Source organism: Chelonia mydas, chromosome 21, assembly GCF_015237465.2.
Source record: "Chelonia mydas isolate rCheMyd1 chromosome 21, rCheMyd1.pri.v2, whole genome shotgun sequence".
Lineage (NCBI taxonomy): Eukaryota > Metazoa > Chordata > Testudines > Cheloniidae > Chelonia > Chelonia mydas.
The window spans coordinates 17436279-17450660 of NC_051261.2; the positions used below are offsets into that span (position 1 = coordinate 17436279).

A 14382-nucleotide genomic window follows, 5' to 3' on the forward strand; every position below is an offset into this window, starting at 1 on the left:
CCAAGCGGTCCAGCTATATTCACCTCTTGGACCAGATCCTGTGCTCCACTGAGGACTAAATCAAGAATTGCCTCTCCTCTGGTGGGTTCGAGGACTCACTGCTCCAAGAAGCAGTCATTTAAGGTTATCTCTGCATCCCGTCCTGAGGTGACGTACCTAGTCAATATAGGGATAGTTGAAATCCCCCCATTATTATTGATTTTTTAAAAAATTTTAATAGCCTCTCTAATCTCCCTGAGCATTTCAGAGTCACTATCACCATCCTGGTCAGGTGGTTGGTAATATATCCCTACCGCTATATTCTTATTATTCGAGCATGGAATTACTACCCATAGAGATTCTATGGTACAGTTTGGTTCATTTAAGATTTTTACTTCATTTGCTTCTACGCTTTCTTTCACATATAGTGCCCCTCCCCCACCGGCACGACCGGTTCTGTCCTTCTGATATATTTTATACCCTGGTATTACTGTGTCCCATTATTATCCACCAAGTTTCTGTGATGCCTATTATATCAATCTCCTCATTTAATATGAAGCAGTCAAGTTCACACATCTTAGTATTTAGACTTCTAGTATTGGTATACAAGCTGTCTGCCATCATGTGATGTAATTGAATGGGACTGTCTTTCATTTGACTGTTTCTCATCAGATCCTACTTGTATTTTATCTTCCGTTCTCTCCTCCTTACTAGGACATAGAGAATCTCCATTAATAGATCCTCCCCGAAGGAATGTCTCTGTCGGAATCGCATGCGACCTTGACTAGATCTGAAAGAGGCTGGACACAGCAATAATTTTTCTGTTTTTCAATGTATTCACTCTGTGCATTTTTATCTCCATCTAATTCCTCTGAGTTTTACCCCCTGGTGCCTCTTGAAATCATTCCCGTTTCTCCCTCTGATGACCTCGTTCGGCTATCTGCAGACGAGCACAGCTGCTTCACCTTTCTTAGCCAAGATCTGCTAATTTAGCTCTTTAATCTTTTCCTCATAAATTAATTCCTCCAGCTCCTGATGAGTTTTTGTTGCTTCTCCTCCCCCCGCCCACCCGCATCCCCAGCTCTGTTTGGTATTACCATGTCCAGACATTCACCCAGTGTTCCGGGTGTTGTCACATCAAGCTGTATATAGTGGGGCCGCTCTCAGTCTGTTTATTGGTACTTATAGGGCCCTGTCACCTGAGGGCCTCTCAGTCCCCTGTGGGGGAGAGCAGCGATATTACCCCCATTTTAATGGGGCGAGGGACTGAGAGCCAGAGAGACTAAGGCCCAACTCCTCAAAGGGATTAAGGCACTGACACAGACACCGACTTTCTCATTTCCCCAGGGATGATCTACCCCTGCTCTGCCCCAGGCCCCACCCCACCCCACCCTCCCTCTTCCCACCTCATTCTGCCCCCTCCCCTGAGCGTATCCCATCCTTGCTGCACCCCCTCGCCCCAGCGCCTCCTGCCTGCCACTGAGCAGCTGATCCACAGCGGGCGGGAGGCAAGGGGAAGGAGCTTATCGGCAGGGTCCACTGAGCACCCACTATTTTTCCCCATGGGTTTTCCAGGGCTGCAGCACCCACGGAGTCAGTGCCTCTGGGCACTGACATCATTGGGTGTTAGAAGCCTAAATACCTTAGTGACTTGGCCACAGAAGGAGTCTGGAGCAGAGCAGGGAATTAAGCTCCAGATCCCTCAAGTCGCCGCCCTACACATTGGACCATCCTTCCTCATTGCTAGGGCCCTACCAAATTCATGACCATGAAAAATGCATCATGGACTGAAATCCACACTCTCCTGTGAAATCTGGTCTTTTGTGTGCTTTTACCCTACGCTATAGGCAGTGTTTCTCAAAATGGGGGTCCCGACCCAAAAGGGGGCTGGCAAGGCCACTGTAGGGGGGCTGTGGTGTTGCACCCAGGCCTGAAGGCAGTGCTGCCTCTAGCAGCATCGCTGAAGTCAGGGTGGCAAAACCGTCCTGGGCCACCTTTACTTCTGCGCTGCTGCGGGCGGGGTGCTGCCTTCGCAGCTGGGTGCCCAGCCAGCAGCCACCGCTCTCCAGGCACCCGGCTCTGCAGGCAGCGCAGAAATAAGGGTGGCTGCCCAAATATAAAGGGAAGGGTAAACCCCTTCAAAATCCCTCCTGGCCAGAGGAGAAATCCTCTCACCTGTAAAGGGTAAAGAAGCTAAAGGTAACCTCGCTGGCACCTGACCAAAATGACCAATGAGGAGACAAGATACTTTCAAAAGCTGGGAGGAGGGAGAGAAACAAAGGGTCTGTGTCTGTCTGTGTGATGCTTTTGCCAGGGACAGAACAGGAATGGAGTCTTAGAACTTAGTAAGTAATCTAGCTAGAGATGCGTTAGATTATGATTTCTTTAAATGGCTGAGAAATTAAGCTGTGCTGAATAGAATGGATATTCCTGTCTGTGTCTTTTTGTAACTTAAGGTTTTGCCTAGAGGGATTCTCTGTTTTGAATCTAATTACCCTGTAAGGTATTTACCATCCTGAGTTTACAGAGGTGATTCTTTTTTACTTTATTAAAATCCTTCTTTTCAGAAACTGAATGCTTTTCATTGTTCTTAAGATCCAAGGGTTTGGGTTTTTGGTCACCTATGCAAATTGGTGAGGATTTTTACCAAACCTTCCCCAGGAAGTGGGGTGCAAGGGTTGGGAGGATTTTGGGGGGGAAAGACGTTTCCAAACAATGCTTTCCTAATAAAAATAAATCCAGATAAACGTTTGGTGGTGGCAGTGGAAGTCCAGGGGCAAAAGGGTAAAATAGTTTGTACCTTGAGGAAGCTTTACCCTAAGCTGGTGAAAGTAAGCTTAGGAGGTTTTCATGCAGGTCCCCACATCTGTGCCCTAGCGTTCAGAGTGGGGGAGGAACCTTGACAGTGGCAATACGGCAATGTCCCTAGACCCCCTTCTGGGTCGGGGCTCCCAGTTTGCGAAACGCTGACTTGCGCGTGTCCATGTCCTTTGTGTAATCTGTGTGCGTTTCATTTTGTTAGTGGCATCACGGTGCCTTAAGAAATCAATTAGGGCCAAGATTTTCACCAGCAACGAGCAATTCTGAATGTATCCATTTTTCATGGTCTCCCAAGTCCCAGGCAGGTGCCCTAAGCCCTGGGCCATCCTTCCTCTCTGAGGTCATGCACCCTGCCTTCACGTCGATCCAAGCACAATGCATCCCCTGCTGAAGTCAGTGGAAGTGGGTAGCGCTTGCAGGATTGGGCCCTAAATTAAAATTAGAGTTAAGGGCAGATTGTAAATAGCATTCAGTATCTCAGCCATTTTGGATCATTATTAATTTTTAGTCTCCCTCATTTACCTACAGTATTCCTTCCCCTCCTGCCCCAAGTATAAAAGCCCTTCTTATTCCCCTTCACTTCCCTGGCAGCATTAGCATTTTCCTAATGCTGATGTTGCTTCATCATTTGCTAATGTCCTTAACTGCCCCTCAAAAGCCTCAGCTGACTCTATTTTCTTGGCTGATTGTCTCCCATCTATTCCATTTCTAGCATGTTTTATTGAATGGCCCATCGCTGATCAGTCCCTGGCAATGCCATGCTGGCTGCTTCTGGTTCCTTGACTCCTTTTGCAGAGGGCTCATAGTCTGTTGCATCTTCATCCAGCAGGTAAAATCCTAAAAAGTGTAGCACACCCTCAGCTCCCAGTGGGGTGATGGGGCATGACAAGGGGTTGGCACTGTGGCCTCTGGCTGTTTGGGGATTATATCAGCTTCCTTCTGTAAGCAGGGTCTGAATGAACTCTCCCCTGACAGCTAGATGGGAGGGGGAGAGACTTCAGGAGCAAACTATATATTTACACGAACACTCCTACTCTGCTGAGCTATCCAGCAGATAGAGCAGTGTTGCTTAAAGTGATCAACTTTGGCTGGTGTTGGGGTACAAATCACTGTAGTACTGAATGCAGGGGGAGTGAGATGCTGTTATCAGTGTTGTCTTTATTGTATGAATAAAGTGGAGCAGAACCGTGCTTAACTAGTCCCCAAAGGAGGGGGTCGCCCTCACCTGAAAGGATCTCATTAAGCCAGGGGCTCGAATGCCAGAGACATCTTAAAGTAAGAGGGGTGGGGGACGAGTGTCCCAGCCAGGAGGTGTGGACTCTCCATAAGGATCCCTGGTCTGGTTTAACCTGTTCCTCCCCACTGTTCAGATAGAACTAAATAGGCTTCATTAGGAGCCTTTGTTGTTTTAAGTGCTGGAGTGAGAGCTGAAATCACTTGTGGTGGGGCAGTGTTTCTGCCGAGCCTGCTAAAAGCTGCCAAGCACTAAGAGATTGGCCTGCAGATGTCACAGCAGAGAGGCAGTTGACAGCTAAGGTAACTGACAGTCGACCTGCGGGAGCGGCAAGCAGTCAGCTGCTGGGGGATGGTAAGCGGGCGGCCAGTGGAGAGAACTGCCGCTGGGCAGTATCAATCTGATTTTCAGTTGCAGTTGATCGAGGAATCTACAAGTCTCAACCCTGAAGGGAGCCTGGGCTAGGATGGACTCCTGCCCTCCAGGCTGCTGTGCCGTCATACCCTAATGTGGCCCAGCTGGTGGCGAAGGCATGGGAAACCCTCATGCACCTGACCTGGTCTCAAAGGCCCTTGAAAGAAAGTACATCTTCCCCTACAATGCCACAGCTCCATCTCCCACTGAGCAGCTTCTTTAAGACACAGGGTAAGTCATTTTCCTCCTTCTCCCTGTGCAGTCTGACTGCTGGAGTTCTCAGTTCCCGAAAGTTTTCTTTCCTGAAATCATACCCCCCTCCTGCGGCTGCCTTAGGTGAGCCTGTTCTGTACGGTGACAAATTCAGGTACCTCTCAGTCACAGGTACCAACCTGCCTTATTCTTCCCACTCAGGCATCCTAACAGGGTGAAGTAGAGCTGAGGTGGTTGGCTTAGGGTCTCCACTCTGTGTCATAAAGTTGTCTTCCATGTAACTTAGAAGCCACTCCGATTATGCATGTTTTGCAAGTTTCCTACCCAGCAGACAGCTAGGTAATTAACCCCTTGTGACTGAAGTACAGTAGCTAGTGCTGGCCTAGGAATACTTTGCTGCTATTTCCCCCCCATTCCTGGGGCTCTGGGGCGGAAGCCCATTATACTTGCTTCTTTATTCCTTGTATTAGTCCAGGGTATTTCATTGTCATGCTCTCCATTTCTGAATAGCATCTTTTGATACTTTCAATATACAGCATCACTCCTCCGCCTTTCCATCGTACACTGCTGGATGAGAACATAGAACCACAGAACTGTAGGGTTAGCAGGGACATCAAGGGATCATCTAGTCCATCCCCCAGCACTTGAACAGATGTCAGGAATGCCTGAAATGTCTGTATTGTGACGCTCGTCTTGCAGGTTTCCCATGCTGCTTGCGTTGTCCTTTGACAGCCTCCTTTCCGGCCTAGGAGCTGCAACTTCTATCCTGATCTTAAGCTTTTATTTTGTCCTCTGTTGGAATACGTGGTCGAGGAAAGAAGGAACCCGTTTGGATGTTGGTGGAATGATAGAGCAGAGAAAGTCCCAGTCCCAGTCAGCATGACCTTTCCCTCAAGAGATAGGGACTGGCCTCCTTTGCCTTCTTGTTACAATGTTATCAGAAAGGAATCTGAAAATCTGGAGCCCATCTTCCTCTCCCCTGTGTCCCAGCCTCCCCAACAACCTCTTCTATGGGCCATGATTAAGGCTGCAAGTTTGTCACGGAAATCACGGATTCCGCGACTTCTGCAGCAGCTGCTGCGGCTGGCTCCGGGCCTGCCCGAGCAGCTCAGGCAGCCCCTGGGCCAGTCACACCAGCCCCAGCACAGCGGCAGCCGCAGCAGGAGGAGTTTGGGTGGGGGGCTCAGGGCTGGGGGTTGGGGTGCAGGAGAGGGTGAGGACTCTGGGCAGCGCTTACCTTGGGGGGCCTCCCTAGAAGCAGCGACATGTCCCTCCCTCAGCTCCTGCCTCCGTCCGCAGGCACCACCCACACAGCTCCCATTGGCTGTGGTTCCTGGCCAATGGGAGCTGCGGAGCTGGCAGCGTGTGGAGCTAGAAGCTTAGGGAGGGACATGTCGCCGCTTCAGAGAAGCTGGGTAGGGAGCCTGCCAGACCCACCAACTCCCCCCGGCCTTCCCCTAGCACCAGCGGGGGTCCTGGCCTGCACCCCCCAGAGCACTCATGGCACTCCCCAGGTTGCTCCCCCTGGAGCGCTCATGGTGCTCCCCGGGCCAGTCCTCCCCAGCACCTGCGACCTCCCCCATGCACCCGCAGCGCTTCCCGGGCTGCCCCCAGCACTCACAGCCCCTCCACGAGCACCTGCAGCTCTCTGAAGATTTGGTCGGTGTAGATAGTAAAAGTCACGAACAGATCACTGGCTGTGAATTTTTGTTTACTGCCTGTGACCTGTCCATGACTTTTACTAAAAATATCTGTGACTAAAACGGAGCCTTAGCCATGATCCAAAACACACTGATGCCAAGGGGCTTTGGGTTATGGCCCACAGCTCTTTCCCTCAGCTCCCCTGCAAGGGAATATGAGCTGAAGTGAGCCCCTCGTTTCACCGGTGACTGGGCATTGCCCCTGTCCCTGAGGGGTGGTGTCACAAGAATACTGGCATGGTGGTGCCAAGAGCTATGTCTACATCAAATTGTAACCTCCATTTTGCATTGCAACCGCCATCTTGGACTGTGACTTTCATTTCCTAATGTAACCTCCATGTTGGATTAGAACCTCCAAGTGGCATTAAGCGCTTGACACCTGGTTGAATGACTATGGCTGAAAAGCCATCAAGGAGCACTGTAAGGCCATCAGCTTTGATTGTCTCTCAAGTACCAGCCCATTGCCAGGGACAATGAACTCTCTTCACAGAAGCCTGACTGGGGGAAGGAGCTAGAATTTCCCAGCAGGGAAAAGGAAGAGAGTGTGCTAAGACAACAAAGAGTCCTTGTGACACCTTAGAGACTAACAAATTTATTTGGGCATAAGCTTTCATGGGCTAGAACCCACTTCATCAGATGCATCTCTAAGGTGCCACAAAGACTCCTTGCTGTTTCTGCTGATACAGACTAACACGGCTACCACTCTGAAAAGTGTGCTAAGAGGGGCCTTGCTGAGTCAGGGAGCAGTCTGCTGCCACATGCCAGAAGACCAGGCTGGAGGAGGCAGGAGGGACTCTGCCTAGACCGAGATGCTGACCAGACCTCACAAGTGAAAAGAGTGTGTGTGTGTGTGTGTACATACTGTTTGTTGTTTGGCAAAGATCTGTAACTCTCAAGTGCTTTCCTAAGAGTAAAAGTGACTGGTTAAAAAATTTCTTTACTAATCCCTTTGTTTCTTGATGGTCTGCCAGGTTGTCTCTGAAGGGGTTCATCGAGAAGCTCAGAGAGCCCACAGCCAGGTGGATTCTGATGGAGCATGGAGGCTTGGGAAGGCTGAGTCATGGGTTGTGGGGGTTTAAGGCAGCTGGGCTGCAGAGCCCCATGTCTGAAGATAAGGAGGAAGACACAGGAGCCACACTTGAGGGTGTGTCTTAGAGACCTAGGCTAGGAACCATGACCCAGCTCTACCCCGACCTGGGGGCCTTAGAAGCACTAAGATCCAGCAGGTTTCAGAGTAGCAGCCACGTTAGTCTGTATTCGCAAAAAGAAAAGGAGGACTTGTGGCACCTTAGAGACTAACAAACGCATCCGATGAAGTGAGCTGTAGCTCACGAAAGCTTATGCTCAAATAAATTTGTTAGTCTCTAAGGTGCCACAAGTCCTCCTATTCTTTTTAAGATCCAGCAGGTGAATCTGCTCACAAGAAGCTGGTATCCACCCACAAACAGGGCCTGGTCAGGTTGTGGCAGTTTGTTCTCTCTCTTGCTGTGTGTTAAATAGGAAACAAAGGCCCTGTTGTGAAGGACTCTAGAAGGGACAATGCAATGAGCAGCCAAAGATTCCCAAGCACCATGGGAAGCATGCAAGTCTCTAAACACTTCTAATAAACCTGCTGCTAATGGAATCCATAATGGAGCAGTGCCAGTAGATGCAACCAATTAAAATACCAAACCCTTCACACCCATTCAAGCTGAGCTAAGGTCGCTGGGGACATGTGCCCTTCTGGGACTGGCCTGGGGCAACCCACACCACCTCCAGCATGGGATGGCAAGAGGAGGGACTTGCTCAGTGGGGCTTAGTTGGGAGTCCCTGGGGAGATGCATTGAGGTTGGCTGGCCGATGAGGAGGGACTGCCACACCGTTAGGGGGTAGCGGTGAGGGTCTGCACTGAGACCCTAGGAGAGGAAGCCTCCCCGCAGATACAGCATCAGCATCTCCCACTCTCATCTGAGGAGCTGCCGCCTCACACATCCCAAGGTTTTGCCACCCTAGGCAAACACTCCTCCTGGCCTCGCTCTCCCTCTGGGTATTTGCTGCCATGGGTAATGGCCAGTTCAGCCCGTGCGGTAGAGATGACCCCATCGCTCTGGCAGCAGGGGCTGCAGCCAGTCATAGTCTCCCCCCTTGCTTTCCCTGGCTGTTAACCCTTTAATATCTGCCAATCACACTTCCTCCATGAGAACCTTCCCACCTCCCTGGCCCTATCGCCACAGAAGGTCCCATTGCCAGTGGGCACAGATTCATGCTGCCTGCCCACCTCACACAGCTGCTGGGTCCCCCTGCATGGCAGACTGTGCCAGTTCATCCCCACCCTTAGCCTGACCTCTTGGTGCCAGCTGCCCACCCATGGGCTCCCTTCGCAAAAGAATCATAGAATCATAGAATATCAGGGTTGGAAGGGACCCCAGAAGGTCATCTAGTCCAACCCCCTGCTCGAAGCAGGACCAATTCCCAGTTAAATCATCCCAGCCAGGGCTTTGTCAAGCCTGACCTTAAAAACCTCTAAGGAAGGAGATTCTACCACCTCCCTAGGTAACGCATTCCAGTGTTTCACCACCCTCTTAGTGAAAAAGTTTTTCCTAATATCCAATCTAAACCTCCCCCATTGCAACTTGAGACCATTACTCCTCGTTCTGTCATCTGCTACCATTGAGAACAGTCTAGAGCCATCCTCTTTGGAACCCCCTTTCAGGTAGTTGAAAGCAGCTATCAAATCCCCCCTCATTCTTCTCTTCTGCAGACTAAACAATCCCAGCTCCCTCAGCCTCTCCTCATAAGTCATTTGCTCTAGACCCCTAATCATTTTTGTTGCCCTTCGCTGGACTCTCTCCAATTTATCCACATCCTTCTTGTAGCGTGGGGCCCAAAACTGGACACAGTACTCCAGATGAGGCCTCACCAGTGTCGAATAGAGGGGAACGATCACGTCCCTCGATCTGCTCGCTATGCCCCTACTTATACATCCCAAAATGCCATTGGCCTTCTTGGCAACAAGGGCACACTGCTGACTCATATCCAGCTTCTCGTCCACTGTCACCCCTAGGTCCTTTTCCGCAGAACTGCTGCCTAGCCATTCGGTCCCTAGTCTGTAGCGGTGCATTGGATTCTTCCATCCTAAGTGCAGGACCCTGCACTTATCCTTATTGAACCTCATCAGATTTCTTTTGGCCCAATCCTCCAATTTGTCTAGGTCCTTCTGTATCCTATCCCTCCCCTCCAGCGTATCTACCACTCCTCCCAGTTTAGTATCATCCGCAAATTTGCTGAGAGTGCAATCCACACCATCCTCCAGATCATTTATGAAGATATTGAACAAAACCGGCCCCAGGACCGACCCCTGGGGCACTCCACTTGACACCGGCTGCCAACTAGACATGGAGCCATTGATCACTACCCGTTGAGCCCGACAATCTAGCCAGCTTTCTACCCACCTTACAGTGCATTCATCCAGCCCATACTTCCTTAACTTGCTGACAAGAATACTGTGGGAGACCGTGTCAAAAGCTTTGCTAAAGTCAAGAAACAATACATCCACTGCTTTCCCTTCATCCACAGAACCAGTAATCTCATCATAAAAGGCGATTAGATTAGTCAGGCATGACCTTCCCTTGGTGAATCCATGCTGACTGTTCCTGATCACTTTCCTCTCATGTAAGTGCTTCAGGATTGATTCTTTGAGGACCTGCTCCATGATTTTTCCAGGGACTGAGGTGAGGCTGACTAGCCTGTAGTTCCCAGGATCCTCCTCCTTCCCTTTTTTAAAGATTGGCACTACATTAGCCTTTTTCCAGTCATCCAGGACTTCCCCCGTTCGCCACGAGTTTTCAAAGATAATGGCCAAGGGCTCTGCAATCACAGCCGCCAATTCCTTCAGCACTCTCGGATGCAACTCGTCCGGCCCCATGGACTTGTGCACGTCCAGCTTTTCTAAATAGTCCCTAACCACCTCTATCTCCACGGAGGGCTGGCCATCTCTTCCCCATTTTGTGATGCCCAGCGCAGCAGTCTGGGAGCTGACCTTGTTAGTGAAAACAGAGGCAAAAAAAGCATTGAGTACATTAGCTTTTTCCACATCCTCTGTCACTAGGTTGCCTCCCTCATTCAGTAAGGGGCCCACACTTTCCTTGGCTTTCTTCTTGTTGCCAACATACCTGAAGAAACCCGGGGGTGGATTTCAGCCCAGGCTTAGGGACCTTTCCCAGGCGATTGCTCTGCAAAGTCACCCTAATCCGTGGCTAGCAAAGGGGCTAATTTTAGAAAGCCTCCAAGCAAAGGAAAGAGGGGTTGGGAACCGGCCCCAGGTGCCCAGCAGGGGCATGGCAGGCTGAGTGGCTGCTCAAAAGGCCATGGGAATGTGCCTTTTTCTCAGTGAAAATCTGGCTGGAAACTGACTAGTTTTCGAACGGTTCAAGTCAGGATGAGGCGGGGGAGGATGGGTGGCGGTTCTGCACGGAGTCCATGGGGAGATGCCTCGAGGTTGGCTGGCAGGTGCTTGGAACTCTGGGTGCCTGGAGCCCTGAACCCCAGCCTGGGTGGGGATCTGACTGGGAGAAAATAGGCAGGGAAAGGCACCTTGCCCCACTTCCAGATCCTGCCTGAGGAGAGGCGCATTAACTCTTCTGCTTTCCCCAATAGCTGCAGACCAACCATGCCAAGGTAAGTCCTGACCGATCTTGTCATCCTCCTTCACCAGCTGGGTCCCACAATGGCCACAGCAGGCTGTGACCGGCCTGCTATGTGTGTGCAGGGCCCATCTGGAGAGGAGCAGAATGGCTGAGCCCAGGGGTTGATGCAGCATTGCTGCCCCCTCCCCGCCAGCAGTCACAGGTGCTCTGTGGGGACTGCATGCACTAGTGACCTTTCTTTCCCAGAGAGGGAGGCGATGGTGCAGCATGTTCCACCTCCGCCCTGCCCTGAGCTCCGTGCCGCTCTTTGATGTGTGTGCCATGTTCGCTCAGCTGGCCACTTTGCATGGCTTATTTATAGCCCCAAGGTTTGCAGCTACCTGAAAATGATCATCTTTAATGATCCCCTTGTAGGTTTCCCCTAGAAACACTCCAAGGGTGGGTGCATGGCAGGAAGTAGCCAGCAGGCTGAGTGTGTAGAATTCCCTTTGCTTGGAGGCTTTCTAAAAATAGCCCCTTTGCTAGCCACGGATTAGGGTGACTTTGCAGAGCAATCGCCTGGGAAAGGTCCCTAAGCCTGGGCTGAAATCCACCCCCGGGCATGACAGCTGCTCTGCATCCCAGGGGCTTTTTGGGAGGCTCCAGCTAAAGCACTGGAGAGGAGACACAGCGGTGTGAGGGGGAGGCAAAAGGTGCAAGAGGGGGTGGGGCAAGAGCAGAAGTGGCCCAAGTGAATGAGGTTTAAAGAAGAGCCATGCGGGGAGGTTTAAAGAAGCGTCTCAAGGGGAACTGGTGGGGCTGGCTCAGGGGGACGTGGCTGCTTTGGTTGCTAGGTTGGTAATTCAAATGCAGCCTGGGGCAGTCATGCCTGAAAGACATTGCCTTCTGGTGGCCTCAGTGAAATGCATTAGTGTGTCTGAGCCCGTCTCCTGGCAGGCAGGTGCCCACCTCTCCAGTGCTGCATCCAGACCCCTGGCTGGCAGGCTCAGACTTCAGAGACTGAAACCCCCCACCCCCTTTCCCAGTGTGAGCCCTGCTGGGCAGGGTGAGGTGCGCTGCTGAGGAGGGGGGCCTTGTCTGTGGAAACTGGCCTCCCCCCAGCTCAGGAGTTATAAAGCTGCTGGCCAATCCCCCTCACTCAGCCCTTGTGGGATTAACAGGAAGCCCTGGGGAGCTGCTGAGAAGCCTAGGGAGGAGGAGAGAAAGTGAGGGGTTGAGCTGTGGGGGAGAGAGAGAGAGAGAAATGAAGGGGGATGGTGCAGGCTGATCCCCCCCCACCCACAACCCATGGTTGGTACAGACACCAAGGGGCAGCCTCATTCTGCCGGAAGGATCCTTTCCTTGGGGCGCTTGGCTGAAGCGGCTCAGTTGTAGGCTGGAGCACAGCCCCCGGCCTGGTGTGGGAGCTAAGGGCTGCCTTCACCTCGGGGGCCGGCCTGCCCTGGACTCATGGCCCCAGCAGCCTGCTCCTTTCAGGCTGGGAGCCTGCTTGCCCAGGGGCCTTTCCGTTGGATGGCTTTGCCCTCAGCCGGCACTGGTAGCTAAGAAAGGACCTCCTGCTGTGCGCAAGCACTCTCACGTGCTCCCAGCCTTGCACGAATGTGTACGCATGCACGCACGCACGCCCCTTGTGCACCACAGGCCATGTGCTATGCTTGCAGTGGGGCTGGGCTGGTATGAGCAAGGGGCAGAATTTAACCCCGGCACTTTCCCACTATCCCTCCACTTCCAATGCTGAGAAGTGGATCCCAGGCCCCAAAGGGAAAGAGAGTGTGAGGAGCTGAGGGGTGAATGGGGCAGAGTGAACTAGAGACCTAAAACGAGGGACAGTGAAATCTAGGGGGACAAGCAGAGACATGAATTACTGACCCTTGCCTTAACTCTTCACTGTAACGCTCTTCCCCTTTGCTTACAGACCCCTTCGCTCTGGCTTCGGCCTAGGGATTTGTTTTTCTGTTTCCACAACAGACCCTTATTATTAGCACATGTTTAACTGACCTAGAATCTTTCCTATGCATGTCTGTCCCTCCCTCTCCTGAGTGCTGCTTGCTGCTGGGCGTCTGAAGCATTTCCTTTGCCTGACAGCATCCCTATGAGGTTGAGGCACACAGATAGAATCAGGATTTGAAGGGCCTGAGAGAGCATCTAGTCCAGGCCCCTGTGCTGAGGTAGGGCCAAGTAAACCTAGACGGTCCCTGGCAGGTGTGTGTCCTTCCTGTTCTTAAAAACTTCCAGGGATGGGGATTCCACAGCTTCCCTTGGGAGCCTGCTCCAGCACTTAACTCCCCTGAGAGTGAGACAGTTTTCCCTAATATCTAACCTCAATCTCCCTGGCTGCAGATAAAGTCCATTACTATTTGTCCTGTCTTCAGTGGACAAAGAGAACAATTGATTACCAGCCTCTTTATAACAGCCCTTAGTATCTGAAGACTGTTAACAGGTTCCCCCCTCCCATCTTCTTTTCTCAAGACTACATGGACCCAGATTTTTACCTTTCCTCATATGCCAGGTTTTCTAAACCTTTTACTATTTTGATTGCTTGCCTCCGGACTTTCCAGTTTATCCATGTTTCAAACCTGTGGCTCCCAGAACTGGACACAGAACTCCAGCTGAGGTCTCCCTGGAGCAGGACAATTACCTCTTGTGTCTTACGTATGACACTCCTGTTCATACACCCCAGAATATTTGCCTTTTTCACAACTGCATCACATTCAGGTTGTGATCCACTATAACCCCCAGACCCTCGGTGATATAGATAGCCCTACCAATACATCTAGAAGATTTAATCCACCTTTGTAATCCACCTCCTGGTGGCACGTCAGGTTTTTAATAACAGCAAGGAGTCTGGTAGCACCTTGTTGTTTTGTGAATTCAGACTAACATGGCTGCCCCCTGATACTTGACAGTTTTTTAATGGTGCATTAAAACACCATACAGTTCTCTAGGATGAGAGGAAAGCAAGTTCTATATGGAAATATTTTAGAGTAGTGGGCTGAGAATCAGGTGACCTGAGCTCTGTGGTTTTTTTTCTGGCTCGCTCAAAGTCACCCAGCAGGTCAATGGCAAAGTTGGTCCATCTTTCTGTGCCTCAGTTTCCCCATCTCTAATAAGGAACATGATTACCCAGTTTTGTTGCTTTGTGACATTTACCTGTTGTATGCTAGATCAGTGCTGGATTCATTTTTTACATAATGCCACAGGCATGTGCAGCTCCTTGAAAACAGGGTTAGCATTGCAGTGGATTGATGGCCCTGTGCTTAGGATGGTGCCTGGGGACTCTGCAGACCCAGGGTCAATTCCTTGGTCTGCACAGAATCCCTCCAGGACCTTGACCAAATCACTTCTCAGGGTATGTCTATGCTCCTGCAGCACAGCTGCGCCGCAGCAGTGTTGATGC

The 14382-nt window shown here is 51.1% G+C and overlaps 1 long non-coding RNA gene across 1 annotated transcript; it reads left to right on the forward strand.

Annotated features, from left to right (window-relative positions):
• The first annotated feature begins 2271 nt into the window (after nucleotides 1-2271).
• On the forward strand, nucleotides 2272-7228 carry LOC122463487. The gene is made up of 4 exons (XR_006286909.1): nucleotides 2272-2324; nucleotides 3512-3628; nucleotides 4445-4678; nucleotides 7047-7228. It is a non-coding gene; the product is annotated as an uncharacterized LOC122463487 (long non-coding RNA).
• Nucleotides 7229-14382: the final 7154 nt, after the last annotated feature.